The following is a 20,562-nucleotide window of genomic DNA, read 5'->3' on the forward strand; positions in this document are numbered from 1 at the left end:
TCGCTAGTGCCAGCTGTCAGGTACTGTAGCGCCCCTGACGCTCCACGGCGGCCCTGTTCGCCGGCTGTCACGTCTTGTCAACCCGAGGGCGCTCGGCCGGCTCTCGGTCAGCAGAGCGCGGCCCTACATTGTTTCGGCGCACTCGGCGACAGGAGAGGCCGTCAGAGGGCGCGCCTGCGTGCGGGGGCGGCGGGGGCGGCGCGGCCCGGCCGTGGGGGCGGTCGATGAGGCGCGCCACGCCACGCCACGGCGGCCGGCCGGCAATTGATCGCAGCCCCCAGCCCCCAGTCGCTGTGGAGGCGGCGCCGCGGCAGCACCCGTGTTCTCGCCGAGCGCCTCTCCTGTCCAGGTAACGCAACAGCCGCGCCACAACACCTGCCGCGCGACGCCTCGCCACAGTGCCGCTACACGCACACGTCTGACGCACTTGTGTCTCATCACGTATGCATTCAAACTACCAGTCTGATGCCTCCTCCAAAAACACCGTTATATTTCTGTCTCTTTCCATAAACTTCACTGCCTCTCTTTCTCAGTCCCTCCCCCCTCCCTCCCTTCCTCGCTCTCCCCTCCACCGCCTTCTACCTCTCTATGTACATGTGTGCCATCGTAATGTATGCGCATGAGCGTGGAACACAGTTGCTGTTACTGTGGTCTTCAGTCCAAATACTGGTTTGATGCAGCTCTGCATGTTACTGTATCCTGTGCAAGACTCTTCCTCTCTGTATAACTGCTGCAGCCCATATTCATTTGAACCTGCTTATTGTAGTCTTGCTTTGGTCTCGCCCTACACTTTTTACACCCCCTCCCCTTCCGCTCACCCTATGCATTTCCCTTCATTACCAAAGCGACACCTCCTTGACGCGTCACGAAGTGTTCTGTCAACCGATCCCTTCTCCTAATCTAACTGTGCCATAAATTTCTTTCTTTCCCATTTCGATTCAGTACCTCCTCATCAGACGTCCAACACACGCATCTAATCTTCAATCTCCTACAGTGTCACATTTCAAAAGCTCCTATTTTCTTCTTCTCAGAACTGTTTCCCGTTTCTGTTTCACTTCCACACATGGCTTCACTTCAAGCAAATACCTTCCGAAAATACTTCATCACATGTAAATTTATATTCTATGTAAACAAATTTATATTTTACAGAAATGTTTTTCTTGCCATTTCCAGTCTTTATTTTATATCCTCTCTACTTTTCCCATCATTAGCTGTTTTACTGCTGAAATAGTAAAGCTCGTCTAATACTTGTATGACTTCATTTTCTGATTTTCCTTGTACGCATCAGTGTTCCGAGATGCAAATATACGAAACTCTGCAATTTTAAGTTGGCTGTGCGCCATGCTTCATACCATTTAAACTGTAAACGACAGCCTGTGCAAATCGTATGCTCATAAAAGACAGTTCAAACATTTCAATAATTAAAAACTTTATAATTCCTTTTACAACAAGCTGTTCAATCGAATCTGCAGCTGTTTGTTTAGGATATTCAGTGAGCAAGTAATCAAACTAATGTAAATAAAACACAAGAGGCACCACGCGGAAGTGAAGTGGTATCATCCCATGATTTCAGATACCAGAAGCAGCCAAAAAGTTTCCGTTTGAAAATGTTGCTGCAGCGTATATGCAACCCAGTGCGACTCCGATGAGGGTATATAAGCACCAATATGTATGCAAGGGGTTGGTGTGGTCTTGGAAAGGAAACTTTTTGATAGCCCCTTGTATTATTGTGACAACAGAAGCGTTTGTTATCTATCGAAACACGAAGATGACGTCCATGTGCGCACACCACCCACTGAATGCTGAATAGATCAAGGAATGAGTGCTCAGAATTACGTTTTCGAAGTAGAAATCAAACCTCACATGTGTCTGTTTGGCAGTGAAGATCCTTTGTTTCCTAGACGAAATGTTAACGAAAAATTGAGTTGTTGTTGTTTCGTACTTATGAATGAATCATTTTTAAATTTTTCTGCGTGGTTACTAGATTTGATATTTCTGTGTAAAAATCGTTCTGGGATTTCTGCAGTTTAGCAGCTGCATTTACGGACTAACTACGTTTAATCATTGACGGTGCTTCTCTTATTAATTTAAGGCAACACAGACGGGATGAAGGCTGCTCATGCGCTATCACCTTCGAGAGAAGTTCCGCAGCTGACTTAATGAACTCAGATTTCCACCGAAATCATCTAGAAATGAACTCAGTTCGGAACAACTGGTTCCAAGTATGATATAGGATCTGTAGCTCAACGATCGACTATCAGAGCTTCTTCGGATATGTTAACTGGCCGTTTTTTAAGAGATTCAGGATATCCACTACAGATGTCATTGCGATAGATGCGCCTTACACACATCGATCAGTAATATAAAGACTTCGATGGTTTATAAAGGAAACTTACCCAAGGACTCATCACCTAGAGAAATACGGGTAGTTACCTCACACGTAATGGAAGGCAGTTTGGTAAGAAACTGAGATTTCAAAACATTTACAGAAAGGAATAAAGCTTCGTTTAATGTCTTGTCGACAATGAGGTGTGTCACTGGCTGTGATCTTACTAAAGGAATCGCCCCAATATTTCTTCGTATGCGGTATCAGGAAAAAAAACTGTTAAGGTTGCACAAGGATCTAAAACCTACTTTCCATGGATTCTAGCCCAGCGTTTTTAAGCACTGCGCCACTTCACTTTGTTACAAATTTTACTATTAGTTATAAAGTGAGCTGCTCGCACAGCGCAACACACAATGCAATCTTCCAGTAAACATTTACTGCAGTTAGTAATGTTGTCTTTCAATCTAACTCACACTGTAAACTTTCCAACTAGGATCACTAAATCCTCAAGGACAGTCATTTATAACATTTTTATAGACAAATCAAAGGAACAAAATCATATCATAAAACCTGTAATAATTGGACTATCAGATCATGACATGCAGCTCCTTGTTTTAGATGTAAATTCTAAGCAGATTATCAAGACTGCTAAATCTGAGTACGGGAGAGTAGTCAGTCAACCAAAAATTGAGTGTTTTAGAAAACTGCTCAAAGATATGAACTGGAAAGATGTTTATAGTGCTCATGACATGAATGAAAAACGTCGTGAACAACGTCAGTACCATGTTTGAAAACTGTTTTCCTCTAACATGTTCCACATCCACGAGGATCTCCTCAGCACGGATCTATGGAACGAAAAACTAAGGTTGCGCGAGAGGGAGAGGAGCAGGACTCGCAACGCATCCGCGCGCTGCCTGCGTGCGAATTTTAGGCGGTTTCCCACACTTGTTAAGATAAATGCTGCGCTAGTTCTCAAATCTCAGCTCAGAGAACACGCTACACAAACAGTTAAAATACGTTCACACACACAACAATATTTACACGATTTAGGCAATGGAACACGTGATTTCCTTCCCCCTTCTCCCCCCCCCCCCCTTAGGTTATCATGATGGCTGTGACGTCAGCAAGAGCATCTGTCTACACAGTTAAATAGTAAAATATGATTTGCCAAATCCTGAAAAAGAGGGCCCCTACTAGACCAGACTAATGTTAGGGAAAAGAATAAAAAAAAGAAAAAGAGAGAGAAATTTTTCAGTTATAAGGAGAACCCTGTGTTACTTTGGGGACCATCGTTAAAAACCTGCTTCAAAATCCGATCTCTGTGGAAACCAACTGTATATCGACGCACTGTGGCCCTTTCTCACACCTCTGCAGCCAGCTAAATGGGCAGAGAATTCAGAGATCCAGACCCAGACGAGTGTCGGTCGTTATCTAACAAATCAAGCTCCACACGCACTCCAGGAAGAACAACCGTCGACCATCTGCAAGTTTGGTGCCGCCATATAGCACCACAACGATCAAATCATCTAGAGAAAATAATACCATGTCATGTTTCCTAAAATCAACTGCGAAACATTCCGACTAGCCGGAAGCTGAAACACAAAACGAAGACATTCCAGAACCAAAAATAACACATTTTTCAGTGACGAAAGAAATGTAAATAACTCCAGAATGAGATTTTCACTCTGCAGCAGAGTGTGCGCTGATATGAAACTTCCTGGCAGATTAAAACTGTGTGCCCGAGCGAGACTCGAACTTGGGACCTTTGCCTTTCGCGGGCAAGTGCTCTACCATCTGAGCTACCGAAGCACGACTCACGCCCGGTCCTCACAGCTTTACTTCTGCCAGTATCTCGTCTCCTACCTTCCAAACTTTACAGAAGCTCTCCTGCGAACCATGCAGAACTAGCACTCCTGAAAGAAAGGATATTGTGGAGACATGGCTCGCCACAGCCTGGGGGATGTTTCCAGAATGAGATTTTCACTCTGCAGCGGAGTGTGCGCTGATATGAAACTTCCTGGCAGATTAAAACTGTGTGCCCGACCGAGACTCGAACTCGGGACCTTTGCCTTTCGCGGGCAAGTGCTCTACCATCTGAGCTACCGAAGCACGACTCACGCCCGGTCCTCACAGCTTTACTTCTGCCAGTATCTCGTCTCGTACCTTCCAAACTTTACAGAAGCTCTCCTGCGAACCATGCAGAACTAGCACTCCTGAAAGAAAGGATACTGTGGAGACATGGCTCGCCACAGCCTGGGGGATGTTTCCAGAATGAGATTTTCACTCTGCAGCGGAGTGTGCGCTGATATGAAACTTCCTGGCAGATTAAAACTGTGTGCCCGAGCGAGACTCGAACTCGGGACCTTTGCCTTTCGCGGGCAAGTGCTCTACCATCTGAGCTACCGAAGCACGACTCACGCCCGGTCCTCACAGCTTTACTTCTGCCAGTATCTCGTCTCCTACCTTCCAAACTTTACAGAAGCTCTCCTGCGAACCATGCAGAACTAGCACTCCTGAAAGAAAGGATATTGTGGAGACATGGCTCGCCACAGCCTGGGGGATGTTTCCAGAATGAGATTTTCACTCTGCAGCGGAGTGTGCGCTGATATGAAACTTCCTGGCAGATTAAAACTGTGTGCCCGAGCGAGACTCGAACTCGGGACCTTTGCCTTTCGCGGGCAAGTGCTCTACCATCTGAGCTACCGAAGCACGACTCACGCCCGGTCCTCACAGCTTTACTTCTGCCAGTATCTCGTCTCCTACCTTCCAAACTTTACAGAAGCTCTCCTGCGAACCATGCAGAACTAGCACTCCTGAAAGAAAGGATATTGTGGAGACATGGCTCGCCACAGCCTGGGGGATGTTTCCAGAATGAGATTTTCACTCTGCAGCGGAGTGTGCGCTGATATGAAACTTCCTGGCAGATTAAAACTGTGTGCCCGAGCGAGACTCGAACTCGGGACCTTTGCCTTTCGCGGGCAAGTGCTCTACCATCTGAGCTACCGAAGCACGACTCACGCCCGGTCCTCACAGCTTTACTTCTGCCAGTATCTCGTCTCCTACCTTCCTTTCTTTCAGGAGTGCTAGTTCTGCATGGTTCGCAGGAGAGCTTCTGTAAAGTTTGGAAGGTAGGAGACGAGATACTGGCAGAAGTAAAGCTGTGAGGACCGGGCGTGAGTCGTGCTTCGGTAGCTCAGATGGTAGAGCACTTGCCCGCGAAAGGCAAAGGTCCCGAGTTCGAGTCTCGGTCGGGCACACAGTTTTAATCTGCCAGGAAGTTTCATGTAAATAACTGCTAGCATTGTTTTCCTCGTGGGAGAGTGATTGAGTTGCCACAGTAAGTACTGGAGTTCTGTCGCAGCTGTTCTTTAATAGCATCAAACGCTCCAGTTACCTAATATATTGAAGTTTTATTCACGTTACCGATGTCGCCCGAATTAAGGGCAATTCTCTAGTGTATTACGTGGTTACGTCGAGGACAATAATTAACACAGTCGAGAATGAGACGTAACCGAGTTGAAACCGGATATATGAATAAAATTGTAATATTCAGACAAAATTTTCTCTCTGCAGCAGTGTCCTCAGATTAAAATTTGCTGGCGAATTGAAACTGTGTGCCGGACGGGGATTCGAACCACGGACCGTTAATTTTCGCTGGTAAGTGCTCTGCCGACTGAGGTATCCCACACGACTCACGAAGCCCGACCTCTACCACCACTCCCATCTCACAGCTTCACTTCCGCCAGTACTCCCCTCTCCTACCTTCCAAACTTCACAGCTAATATCCAAGGTTGCAGGAGAACTTCTGTGACGTATGGAAGGCAGGAGACAGAGTACTGGCGTAAGTGAGTCGTGCTGGGATACCTCAGTCGGCAGAGCACTTCCCCACGAAAGGCGATGATCCGAAGTTCGGTTCCCCGTGCTGCACACAGTTTTAGTCTGCTTGCAAATTTCAAACTACGCTCAGGTGACGAAACTCGTGGGATAGCGATTTGCACGTACCCAGATGGCGGTAGTATCGCGTACACAAGTTATAAAAGAGGAGTGGGCCGGCCGGTGTGGACGAGCGGTTCTAGGCGCTTCAGTCTGGAACCGCGCGACTGCTACTGTCGCCGGTTCGAATCCTGCCTCGGCATGGATGTGTGTGATGTCCTTCGGTTAGTTAGGTTTAAGTAGTTCTAAGTTCTACGGGATGATGACCTCAGATGTTAAGCGCATTGGCACAGATGTCATCTGTACTTAGGTGACTCATGTCCCGACGTGGTTATGGCCACACAACGGAAATTAACAGGCTTCGAACGCCGAATGGTAGTTCGAGCCAGACGCATGGGTCATTCCATTTCGATTATCGTTAGTGCTTTCAATATTCCGAGATTCACAGCGTCAAGAGTGTGCCAAGAATACCAAATTTCAGGTATTACCTCTAACCACGGACATCTCGGTAGCCGACAGTCTCCATTTAACGACGGAGAGCAGCGGCGTTTGCGTAGATTTTCAGTGCTAACAGACAAGCAACGCTGCGTGAAATAACCACAAAGATCAATGTCGGACGTACGATGAACGTATCCGTTATGACAGTGTGTCGAAATTTGGCGTTAATGGGCTGTGGCAGCGGACAACCAACGGGAGTGCCTTTGCTAACAGCACGAAATCGCCTGCAGCGCCTTTACCCTGCTCGTGACCGTAGTGGTTGGACCCTGGACGACTGGAAAATCGTAGCTTGATCAGACGAGTCCCGATTTCATTTCGTATGGTTCGCGTGTGGCGCAGACCCCACTTTGTCATGGACCCAAATTGTCAACAAGGCACTGTGCAAGCTGTTGGTGGCTCCACAGTGATGTGGGCTGTGTTTACTTGGAATGAACTGGGTCCTTGGTCCAAGTGAACGCATTAGGGCCTCTGGTCCAAGTGAACAGATCACTTACCATTAACAGCCATTCATGGACTTCATGTTCCAAAAAAAAAGAATGGAATTTTTGTGGATGGCAATGCGCCTTGTCACTGGCCCACGCTTGTTTGCGACTCAGAATGATTTGGCCACCCAAATCACCCGACACGAATCCTGTAGAACATTTATGACACATAATGGGGAGGTCGTTCGTGCAGAAAATCCTGCACTGGAAATACTTTCGCAAATCTGGAAAGCTATAGAGGCAACATGGTTCAGTATTTCTGACCACTTCGCCTTGAAAAAGGAGACCCGACACTATATTCTGAGGTACCTCATAACTTTTGTGACCCTATTGTATACCACAACTGGCAACTGGAGTGTTCCATTGAATAAACTTCACTGGTAAGGCGTCACCTAAGATCTTTCACCACAGCCGTAGTCGCTATAGGTATTTGGTATTCTTTTATTTTGTAAATTTTCGATTTTTTCCGAGTCTACTCCTCTGGTAAAAAAAAAATTGAATTTTAATGGATGACAATGCGCCATGTCACTGGCCCACGCTTGTTTGCGACTGAGAATGATTTGGCCACCCAAATGACCCTTCTACAAAAACGAGTATTATTCCATGTTTGCTACTACTGAGGAATTACCCCATCGATCTGATATAACATATGACACATAAGCTAACTGTAGTCAGGCTGCGTGAAATACTTTACTACCGCGCGGGTAGCCGCGCGGTCTCAGGCGTCTTGCCACGGTTCGTGCGGCTCCCCCCGTCGGAGGACCGAGTCCTCCTTCGGGCATGGGTGTATGTGTTGTCACTAGCGAAAGTTAGTTTAAGTTAAACTAAGTAGTGAGTAAGCCTATGGACCGATGACCTCAGCAGTTTGGTCTCATAGGTACTTGCCACAAAAATTACTTAACTCAAAACCTCCGTCGTTCTTCATTACTTTATCCATCACAAAGAGATATCCATTGACTTCGTTATTAAACCGTCTCTCTTATTGAGAGGGGTGACGTTTCAGGGCATAAAAACGAGGGTCATAGTCTCTTATGAATTCACAAGTTCAAGTAAACATTACTAGAAGGCTTCCAGCTCTTTTGAATATTCATGCGAAGAAAAAAATCAAGATTTATCCCATTTTCCTGTGCCCTTCTTACGCAAATTGCAACAGTACAGTGAATATTGTGGAGAATTTATATTCAACACGAAGTTAAGATCTTTAGAGCTACGAATTGTCCCATACAGAAGAGGGCAATTAAGGCAGGTCAGTCCAAAACCATGCAGAACAAATAAATATATCGATGTGTTGTTTTCGCTGAGTTATAGAAGACACTGTGGCGAATTTTCTTACCATAGCAAGTAATTGCGACACCGACTTTTTTTTATTGGAACTATGTACTCTTTTCTGTGGCATTGGAAAGAACCGTCGAAGAGGACTTCACAGACGCAACATGTGTGGAACGTGATCAATTACTAACAAGATTACAGCGCCGCAATCCAAAGACCGCCGACGGGAGAAGTCTCACAAACGTTTGCTCTGTTGTATCAAACACGTAACTCAGATATGAACCCTATGTTTATTATAGCATCCTGAGCACTGACACGTGCTATAAAGTGATTCCGGACACACAATACTGCAAGTTAAATTTCATATCGCAGCACAGGCTCATTTTATAAGGCAGTTCATGTCTTCAGGAATGGTCAATGTTTCCTTGGTCACCTCTTGTTTCAACTTTTGCTCTGTATTTACATCTAACTTAATGCCTTCTTATTATCAAATTCCATGTTTAGTGATTGGACAACGTATTAAAAATGTAGAACCAAGAACAAAATTTCAGGCCAGGTCGGGAAATATTTTCTTTTGAAGGTCATAAATGCACTTTTCATTGATATGGTTTCCCTTTAAATAAACCATTTTATCCAAAGCTTTTCCAGTGAGAATGTTCAATAACGGAAAAGCGATTCTGAAATACCTACATATACGTGTGCAACACTCATAATGTGTTCGTTACAGCCAATTCCTATGCCAGTCATGTATTTGGTTAAATGTGGCAAGAGGAGGAAGTGCGTCAAAAATAGAGAATAGGTTGTAAGTTCCAAAAACACTTATTTCGTTGATAATTCACTTTTTTCTTTTGCCAAAGCACCTTTCTGGACAGGATATCGCCGTCGCAGACGAATGCTGGTCTACAAACAATTGGTGAATATTACTGGCACGTATGGTACTGTTCCTGCACCTGGTACGAGTAAGAAGATAACAAATCTCAAGAAGATTGCGTCTTTACCTGTATTGTCAGGTCCTATTTACTTTTTAGGACTTAAATTGAATTTTTCCATTTCAAAATCATCTGAATCAAGTACTATAGGTAATGGTTGGATTACCTTTGCTGTTGTTGTGTGTCATGACGCTTCCAGGACTGGATTGGAAGGTTTTACGTCACGTGAAGTTTTAGCATTTCGTACTGTACATTTGGCTGAAATTCTTGTATTGAGTGAAGGTTCTTATCTAGTACCTTATGGTCCATTGTCTCTTAATTGTAGGACTAGGCGTAAGGTTAATTGTGATGAAAAGATATATATTTGGTCTAAGATAAGTGGTACATCCTATATGGAAGATTGTAAATTTGTTGGAGATTGTATGATATATTATCATTAATAAAAGCTACACATTGATCTTGCCAAAAGCCGAGAAGCGATTCTTCTTAGTGTTGTAGCTCCCTGGGGCACCCTGGGATGCTCTCTGCCCCCCCCCCCCCCCCTCAGAGGCCTCTCACATTGCATGTGGTTACGCAATCGCATCGACGCCGCTCAGCCTTTAAAAATACTAAGGCTGTGTGGCCGAGATATTATACAGCTTTTAACACAGCTTTTCTGGACAGGTGTATTGTCCAGGAAAATAATATTTTTTTCATATGAAATCCAGGTTTCTCCTCACTTCTTTTTTTCATTTAGGTTGTCTAGTTGTTGCATAGAATTTTCCTTTACGCTTTGTAACATAATCAATGGGAAAACTCCCTTTTCTTTCTCAAAGAACAATTGGCAAAACCTCCACGTTAGATGAAATCGACTTAGCCCAGTACGTTGTAGGGACACAGGCATCCAGGGTGTGCTTTGGTTGTAGTTTTATTTTTACAGTTGCCAATTACACATATTAAAATTCATACACCATACCGGTATTATTAATCTGAACGAAACGAATATGACGCGACTACTTTTCTAAAAAAATGTATGTATAAAAGACTCTTAGTTACTTGAAGTACGAGGGTAGTGATAAAATTTTAATTATCCCCTTGAAAAACTGAAACATGAAGATGGTCTCAAATGGCTCTGAGCACTATGGGACTCAACTGCTGTGGTCATCAGTCCCCTAGAGCTTAGAACTACTTAAACCTAACTAACCTAAGGACATCACACACATCCATGCCCGAGGCAGGATTCGAACCTGCGACCGTAGCAGTCGCACGGTTCCGGACTGCGCGCCTAGAACCGCGAAGATGGTCTCAGTCTCAGTATTGTGTACATTATTACCCTTCTGTGTGAAACATTTTCCCCGACGAAGGATGACTGGGATGAGATCTTAGTTGCAGATGCCTCCATTTCGGCTACTTAGGAAATAATTCGCCTCGAATAACAACTCTTTGTCTTTCTGCAAATCCCTGCCACGTAATGTTTCTTCATCCGATGAAAGAGGAATAAGTCACTGGGAACGATTTCGGGACAAAATGGGGCGTGAAGAAAAATCTCAGGGTGAATGAACTGTGCAGAATGAGCTGAGGCATTATCGTTGATCATAGATTCGTCTTTGAACACCCTCCCGCTACTTTTCGTCTTAACAGCCTCCCGTAACGTCGTCAGGAGATTGCGTTAGTGTGCTGCTGTGAAAATTTGCTCCTTACGAGCATAAAGTATTACATCACACCATGGCAGTACCGAAAAATACTCATCTTCAACTTGCACGATGATGGTTGTGCCTCCGCCTTTTTCGGCGGCGGTGACTCTACAAGCTTCAGCTGCTTGTGTGTTATGTTTCTCTGTAGGTCACAGTGACACATCCAGCACTTGTCCACGGTGATTAGTTGGCTAAAGAAGTCATCTGGACTACCTGAAACAGCTCTGTCATTTACGTTTTTGTCTTACATAAAGGTACTCTGGCATATTGTTCCTTCTCGTTGAGACACGTTTGACTCTTACTAGAAGCACCTCCGCCACATTTATCGCTGTGTGATATGAAAATGCGTTATTGGCATTCACTACGCTTCCACCAACTAAGCATGGATTTGCCTTTCGCGGGCAAGTGCTCTACCATCTGAGCTGCTTCGGTAGCTGAGATAGTAGAGCACTTCCCCGCGAAAGGCAAAGGTCCCGAGTTGGAGTCTCGGTCGGGCACACAGTTTTAATCTGCCAGGAAGTTTCATATTAGCGCACACTCCGCTGCAGAGTGAAAATCTCATTCTGTAAGCATGGATTATTGTAGCGTTGGTGCCCTTTAAAGGCAGAAAATGAATTTCCGCACGATACTCCACTTTGTCAGTGGCCGTGGCGGCCTAGCGGGTAGAGAACGGTCCCAGGTCCACGCGGCCTGCTGTCAAAATCAGTATTGGGTATCTTTCCTGAGACAAAAGGCGGCCGGGGCGATGGACCCGCCACCCTGCCCCTCCTAGTGGTGCGGCCACAGCCTGTTTAAAGACCAAGCGACACACAAGCGGCCGCTTGGGGCGCTGAGGTATAAGGGATGCCAGAGGCGCTCAAGCGCAAAATTTATATACAGGTTACATTCCGAGATGCTACTCCAGGCGGGTGTAAAGTGAATGTGCGCAACGGAAAATAATAAACACTAAAATGATGATTTGGCCCTGTCTGACAACCCCCTGAAGCAGATCTTAGGATCTCTTCATTCTCTTTTTATATATAAATTACAATCTAAACATAAATGTGTGATGAAGGCAACTAATACTACTAAATGATAAACGTTGTTGTTCAATATATATTTATTAAAGATTAAAATCAACCGTTTAAGTACAATTGTCTATATTTCCTAACTAAAATTATTAATTTACTGCCCAACTCTGCACCTTATTATGACTGCTCGATCTAATATCAATAACGCGAAATGACTGACATCATCTACGTACCAAACACAAGAAGACTCTACTTTCAAAAATAATCTATGGTGGTGTGGAAACTCAGTGCAAATAAACTAACGTGATCACAGCTGTTTAGCTTTACAGCCCTAATAAGCAGAAGCAATTTGCGATATCACAGTATGTACTGCGTCCACTGCGTCGACGTGATGGTTCTCCTACTCGTCTGTGACGATGAAAGAATCCAGCCACAAATAAACTCTTTCAGACATTAGGACGGCAGAAGGCGGTCCTCTGACTAATATACTCTAATACTGTCTTCTCCTCTCTGTGTTCTACAGACGAGAAACGCGACCTCCCAGCCACAAGGACGGAGTTAAGATGTTTCAACGTAAGTACAGGCAGAAGAAGTGCTGTCAATTACTGAGCGCTGCGTACTCAACGACGACTTCCAACCCGGAAGTGAAGTCCAGAATCGTATATGTTCGCAACAGTACAGTGTCTAAGCCGGCCACGGTAACCGAGCGCTTCTAGGCGCTTCAGTCCGGAACCGCGCGACTACTACGGTCGCAGGTTCGAATACTGCCTCGGGCATGGATGTGTGTGATGTCCTTAGGTTAGTTAGGTTTAAGTAGTTCAAAGTTCTAGGGGACTGATAACCTCCGATGTTAAGTCCCATAGTGCTCTGAGCCATTTGAACAGTGCCTAACTGTTGTAACTATAAACTCTCTTGAGTGCAAAGACAGCAAGTCCGTCTGCACCAACAAAGCTGAACACACGGGCGCTCACAACTGAATACCTCGTCCCTCCACCGATGACTTCCCAGCAAGACTCCGCTCCTCACCCTCATAATTCCGAAAACGAATCATATTCACGAAACCACGGAATATTCTCCCTCTCTACTGGTTCTTCTGAAAGCCGACCAACCATATTTTAGTCTTCTGTCGTCCAGCGCGGATAGTTTGCAAGGAAAAACCTATACGCTTCTGAGTAAAAATCCTTGGAAATAACCCAGCCGCTTTTTCGTTCCTCTCACCTGCGTCCAAGATTTGCAGAGTTTCCGGTTATCCTTCCTGTCTTACTACAATAGCAGTCGGCCGTCACCCTATTGTGCTCCAGCGCTCTGTTGTCCCAGTGTCCGTCTTGCTACTTCCTGTGTTTAAGCAAGACCAACACCTGTGTGGGCCTTCCACCCAGAGCTTGAATTCTGCCTGCCGTTTCATCTCCACTGGCGTTCCAACCTCTACTAGTATACGCAATCATTCATTACGCCGTTCTGTTAATAAAGACACTCCGTCACCTTTCATGCAATAAGCGTTAACAATTATTTACGAGGCGTACGTGACAGTCAGTCTCCTTTAAATATTCATGTATATAATGTTCAACCTATCAAATTATACCTAATTGTGGTTGTAGTTCACGGCTATACAGGGTGAGTCACCTAACGTTACCGCTGGATATATTTCGTAAACCACATCAAATACTGACCAACCGATTCCACAGACCGAACGTGAGGAGAGGGGCTAGTGTAATTGTTTAATGCAAGCCATACAAAAATGCACGGAAGTATGTTTTTTAACACAAACCTACGTTTTTTTTAAATGGAACCCCGTTAGTTTTGTTAGCACATCTGAACATATAAACAAATACGTAATCAGTGCCGTTTGTTGCATTGTAAAATGTTAATTACATCCGGAGATATTGTAACCTAAAGTTGACGCTTCAGTACCACTCCTCCGCTGTTCGATCGTGTGTATCGGAGAGCACCGAATTACGTAGGGATCCAAAGGGAACGGTGATGGACCTTAGGTACAGAAGAGACTGGAACAGCACATTACGTCTACATGCTAACACCTTTTTACTGGTCTTTTTCACTGACGCACATGTACATTACCATGAGGGGTGAGGTACACGTACACACGTGGTTTCCGTTTTCAATTACGGAGTGGAATAGAGTGTGTCCCGACATGTCAGGCCAATAGATGTTCAATGTGGTGGCCATCATTTGCTGCACACAATTGCAATCTCTGGCGTAATGAATGTCGTACACGCCGTAGTACATCTGGTGTAATGTCGCCGCAGGCTGCCACAATACGTTGTTTCATATCTTCTGGGGTTGTAGGCACATCACGGTACACATTCTCCTTTAACGTACCCCACAGAAAGAAGTCCAGAGGTGTAAGATCAGGAGAACGGGCTGGCCTATTTATGCGTCCTCCACGTCCTATGAAACGCCCGTCGAACATCCTGTCAAGGGTCAGCCTAGTGTTAATTGCGGAATGTGCAGGTGCACCATCAGGCTGATACCACATACGTCGACGCGTTTCCAGTGGGACATTTTCGAGCAACGTTGGCAGATCATTCGTTTCTACAAGAAACGCGATGTATGTTGCAGTGCTCTCCGATACACACGATCGAACAGCGGAGGAGTGGTACTGAAGCGTCAACTTTAGGTTACAATATCTCCGGATGTAATTAACATTTTACAATGCAACAAACGGCACTGATTACGTATTTGTTTATATGTTCAGATGTGCTAACAAAACTAACGGGGTTCCATTTAAAAAAACGTAGGTCTGTGTTAAAAAACATACTTCCGTGCATTTTTGTATGGTTTGTATTAAACAATTACACTAGCCCTTCTCCTCACGTTCGGGCTGTGGAATCGGTTCGTCAGTATTTGATGTGGTTTACGAAATATATCCAGCGGTAATGTTAGGTGACTCACCGTGTATATGTGGATGAGTGATTGTAAGTGCGAAATTATAGCCACGTTACAATATCATAATTGATATAAAAACTTATGCTGCCCTAAAGCATACTACAAGGAAAGCAAAACATTCCGGTAAATATTTGTCCATAATCGGATCTCTTTCCATAATACCTGCGAATGTGTGGTTAAGAGCCGTCACTAACATCAGCGTCGAATATTGTCCTGGCCGGTATACATGTGTCTGAAACGTAAACTTTTCGATTAAGTCCCCGTCTACTTGGGCTCAAATTTCTCCCATGGCCTACCTCAACAAGATATGCAATACTACTTCTGCACATTACATTTTACAATTCACTGTACACGCGCACCTGTTAAAACAGATGTCCCACTTGCTACGTTAATATCTGGTTGCAATACTCCGCTCATTTCTGCGGCGAGTTACTAACTATTCGAAACGGCTCAGTATCATCTCGTAAATGTTGGAAAGACTGAAGAATTCGCTGCTCCAGTTCTTCGACCTTATTTACGGTAGTGTTGTACACTTCACTTTCGAGATGATCGCAGACAGAAGAATCCTGAGTATTGAGATCACGTGTCGTCGAAGCACAGGGTGCAGGCTGTGCTCGACCTATTATTCTGAACCATACTGGAGTGTTAAATGTCATCTTACATCAAAAGAAAAATGTGCCTGTGCCCATTCATGCGTGTAAGAGAGGCGTTCAGTAAGTAATGCGACACATATTTTTATGAAAGCAGGTTGGTTTTATTCGGGGTTCCAGTACGCCGTATTATTCCCCACTCTTTTGGTTATAATATCCTACTTTTGAACATAATCTCCGTTCAACGCGACTGTGTTATGCATCTTATTGGCAGGACCTGTATGCCCGCGTAGTACCACTCTACTGGTCAACATACGTGCCAGCATCAATAACCTCCCCATCATCCACGTACTGCTTCCCCCGGAGTGAATTTGAAACGTCCCCTTTCAACAATTATACACTCCTGGAAATGGAAAAAAGAACACATTGACACCGGTGTGTCAGAACCACCATACTTGCTCCGGACACTGCGAGAAGGCTGTACAAGCAATAATCACACGCACGGCACAGCGGACACACCAGGAACCGCGGTGTTGGCCGTCGAATGGCGCTAGCTGCGCAGCATTTGTGCACCGCCGCCGTCAGTGTCAGCCAGTTTGCCGTGGTATACGGAGCTCCATCGCAGTCTTTAACACTGGTAGCATGCCGCGACAGCGTGGACGTGAACCGTATGTGCAGTTGACGGACTTTGAGCGAGGGCGTATAGTGGGCATGCGGGAGGCCGGGTGGACGTACCGCCGAATTGCTCAACACGTGGGGCGTGAGGTCTCCACAGTACATCGATGTTGTCGCCAGTGGTCGGCGGAAGGTGCACGTGCCCGTCGACCTGGGACCGGACCGCAGCGACGCACGGATGCACGCCAAGACCGTAGGATCCTACGCAGTGCCGTAGGGGACCGCACCGCCACTTCCCAGCAAATTAGGGACACTGTTGCTCCTGGGGTATCGGCGAGGACCATTCGCAACCGTCTCCATGAAGCTGGGCTACGGTCCCGCACACCGTTAGGCCGTCTTCCGGTCACGCCCCAACATCGTGCAGCCCGCCTCCAGTGGTGTCGCGACAGGCGTGAATGGAGTGACGAATGGAGACGTGTCGTCTTCAGCGATGAGAGTCGCTTCTGCCTTGGTGCCAATGATGGTCGTATGCGTGTTTGGCACCGTGCAGGTGAGCGCCACAATCAGGACTGCATACGACCGAGGCACACAGGGCCAACACCCGGCATCATGGTGTGGGGAGCGATCTCCTACACTGGCCGTACCACTGGTGATCGTCGAGGGGACACTGAATAGTGCACAGTACATCCAAACCATCATCGAACCCATCGTTCTACCATTCCTAGACCGGCAAGGGAACTTGCTGTTCCAACAGGACAATGCACGTCCGCATGTATCCCGTGCCACCCAACGTGCTCTAGAATGTGTAAGTCAACTACCCTGGCCAGCAAGATCTCCGGATCTGTCCCCCATTGAGCATGTTTGGGACTGGATGAAGCGTCGTCTCACGCGGTCTGCACGTCCAGCACGAACGCTGGTCCAACTGAGGCGCCAGGTGGAAATGGCATGGCATGCCGTTCCACAGGACTACATCCAGCATCTCTACGATCGTCTCCATGGGAGAATAGCAGCCTGCATTGCTGCGAAAGGTCGATATACACTGTACTAGTGCCGACATTGTGCATGCTCTGTTGCCTGTGTCTATGTGCCTGTGGTTCTGTCAGTGTGATCATGTGATGTATCTGACCCCAGGAATGTGTCAATAAAGTTTCCCCTTCCTAGGACAATGAATTCACGGTGTTCTTATTTCAATTTCCAGGAGTGTACATGACTGTGCTTAAACTGACACACAATATTTTTTAGCGCAACGCAATCTGACTTTCAATAATCCCTAAAAAAGAATGGCCCTGACTAACATTAACCTATACCTTTCACAAATCACTTACCTCACAAAAATCTTCGTTACTCGAACTACTGCAATACAGCGAGCGCCACTACTGCCAGCTAAATAAAAGATTCAAATTACGGAAGGCACTAACTACTGATAGGCATACTTAGCAAATGAAAGATTTTAACAGAGAACAAATAATGTATTTACCTTAATAGTCATAATATATATAGCAGTTCATGACATCCAGTCTTACAAATTTCAAACCCCAGCATTTCTCTCCCCACATCCACCACTGCTGGCGGCTCCCCTCCAACTGCGCAATGCTACGCGCTGTTAACATCCAGCTGCCCAACACTACAATGGCCGACAACAATGCAAACTAGCCACAGACTGTACACAGCACAGCCAGTGATTTTCATACAGAGCGCTACGTGGCGTTACCAATATAAAAACCTAAACAGCCTACTTACATAGCCCCCATGCTCCCCACAAAAAATTTTACAAGTTGTTTTGGGCAGTGGCCAATACAGATTTGAAAAAATTTTTCATAATTACAATAACAAAGAAATCAAATGCACACACTTATTGATACAATGTTGGTCAAAAGCTAAAATTTTCTCTCAGTCCATAAAGACAGTCCTGATCATTCATCACAGTAAAATTGTAGTGTTTTTTTCTCTCAAAGTCTGAGTAGTAAAAGAAAATGCACATGGAAGTAGTGGATTTCCATGCAGTCTTGAAGAATTAGTGTTGTCCTTCCAACGGAAAGACAGTGCTGACTCTTGACATGCAGACAGGTAATGGGACACAACAGAGCAAACCCACAGCAGAGTCAGTCGAAGTTTTGAAGAATATTGGTAGGTAGGTCATCACAGAGCAGTCCCACTGTAGTCCTGGTAGAGATTATGGTATTGATGGGCCACCAGAGGTGCAGACCCACTTCAGTCCTTGTAGAAATAATGGTATTGGTGGGCCATCAAAGATGCAGACCCACTGTAGTCCATGTAGAGACGGCCAGCAGCCATCTGTTGCGACTGTGCAGGTGCACAATCACCATCGAAGACTCCGCCATTTCTCTCCCCACATCCACCACCGCTGGCGGCTCACCTCCAACTGCGCAACGCTACACGTTGTTAACATCCAGTTGCCCAACACTACAATGGCCGACAACAATGCAAACTAGCCACAGACTGTACACAGCACAGCCAGTGATTTTCATACAGAGCGCTACGTGGCGTTACCAATATAAAAACCTAAACAGCCTACTTACATAGCCCCCATGCTCCCCACAAAAAATTTTACAAATTGTTTTGGGCAGTGGCCAATACAGATTTGAAAAAAATTTTCATAATTACAATAACAAAGAAATCAAATGCACACACTTATTGATACAATGTTGGTCAAAAGCTAAAATTTTCTCTCAGTCCATAAAGACAGTCCTGATCATTCATCACAGTAAAATTGTAGTGGTTTTTTTTTCTCAAAGTCTGAGCAGTAAAAGAAAATGCACATGGAAGTAGTGGATTTCCATGCAGTCTTGAGGAAGTAGTGTTGTCCTTCCAACGGAAAGACAGTACTGACTCTTGACATGCAGACAGGTAATGGGACACAACAGAGCAAACCCACAGCAGAGTCAGTCGAAGTTTTGAAGAATATTGGTAGGTAGGTCATCACAGAGCAGTCCCACTGTAGTCCTGGTAGAGATTATGGTATTGATGGGCCACCAGAGGTGCAGTCCTTGTAGAAATAATGGTATTGGTGGGCCATCAAAGATGCAGACCCACTGTAGTCCATGTAGAGACGGCCAGCAGCCATCTGTTGCGACTGTGCAGGTGCACAATCACCATCGAAGACTCCGCAATTTCTCTCCCCACATCCACCACTGCTGGCGGCTCACCTCCAACTGCGCAACGCTACGCGCTGTGAACATCCAGCTGCCCAACACTACAATGGCAGACAACAATGCAAACTAGCCACAGACTGCACACAGCACAGCCAGTGATTTTCATACAGAGCGCTACGTGGCGTTACCAATATAAAAACCTAAACAGCCTACTTACAAATTCTTCATTGGGCCAAACAGATGGAAGTCAGAAGGTACGATACCCGGGTTGTAGAGTATATGAGGATGAACAATTCAGTGAAGTTTTGTGAACTTCTCGGGTGCACATACTTCTGCGAGGCCTTGCGTCGTCATCGAGAAGGAGAAGTTCGTTTGCATTTTTGTGCCGACAAACACGCTGAAACCGTTCCTACAATTTCCTTAGGGCATTATACCACACTTCCGAGTTGATCGTTGCACCACGATGGAGGACTTCAAACAGAATAACCCATTAAGAGTCCCAAAAGACCGTCGCCATGACTTTATTGGCTGACGGTGTGGTTTTGAATTTTTTCTTCGAAAAAGAAGTGATGTGGCGCCACTCCATGAATTGCCGTTTTGTTTCCGATTCGAAGTGATGAACCCATGTTTCATCGTTTGTGAAGATGTTCGACAGCAAATTGTCACGGCCAGCCTAGCAACGCGCAAGTAGTTTGGCACAGAGGGTCCTTCGTTCCTCTTAATGCTCTTCTGTTAGGCGGCGAGGAACCCAGCTGGCACACATTTTTGAATACCCCAACTGGTGGACGAGTGTGTTAGCACTGCCGACAGAGACGCAGCGATGTGTTTCATTGTAGTCCGTCGGTCATCTCCTCACGTTCCAACACTGCAGGAGTCACAGCTGTGTGCGGCCAACTGCACGCGGAAGATCGAACAGGCTTGAGCGTCCTTGCTGCGATGATGACAAACGCCTCACTCAACGACTCACCGTGCTTTTGTTCACTGCCAGGTCTCCGTAAACATTCTGCCAGCGCTCAAGAGTATCTGCGATGCTCTGGTTTACCATCGAAAGAAACCGAATGAGAGCTCTTGCCTTAAAACGCATCTCCGTCACAGATATCATTTTGAAGTCTGTGTACAGTACCGCCAGTTATCGGATCTTCATGTAATAATATGAGCTGAAGCGGGAATATTGTTCGATGTCTCACAACAAAGACCGCCTTGTTTCAACAGAAATTCCC

At 45.6% G+C, this 20,562-nt stretch overlaps 1 protein-coding gene across 11 annotated transcripts in view; it reads left to right on the plus strand.

The window, feature by feature from the left end:
- Nucleotides 1-278: 278 nt before the first annotated feature.
- Nucleotides 279-20,562, plus strand: part of LOC126253109 (putative thiamine transporter SLC35F3) — a 708,458-nt gene continuing 688,174 nt past the window's right edge. For 8 of the 11 annotated variants that reach the window (XM_049954258.1, XM_049954298.1, XM_049954249.1 and 5 more), the window contains exon 1: nucleotides 280-349. The gene's annotated coding sequence lies outside the window, so the exon portion shown is untranslated. Of the gene's footprint in view, nucleotides 350-20,562 lie in introns of all 11 variants that reach the window. The other 3 variants (XM_049954222.1, XM_049954231.1, XM_049954240.1) reach the window with 1 other exon arrangement.

Source organism: Schistocerca nitens, chromosome 1, assembly GCF_023898315.1.
Source record: "Schistocerca nitens isolate TAMUIC-IGC-003100 chromosome 1, iqSchNite1.1, whole genome shotgun sequence".
Lineage (NCBI taxonomy): Eukaryota > Metazoa > Arthropoda > Insecta > Orthoptera > Acrididae > Schistocerca > Schistocerca nitens.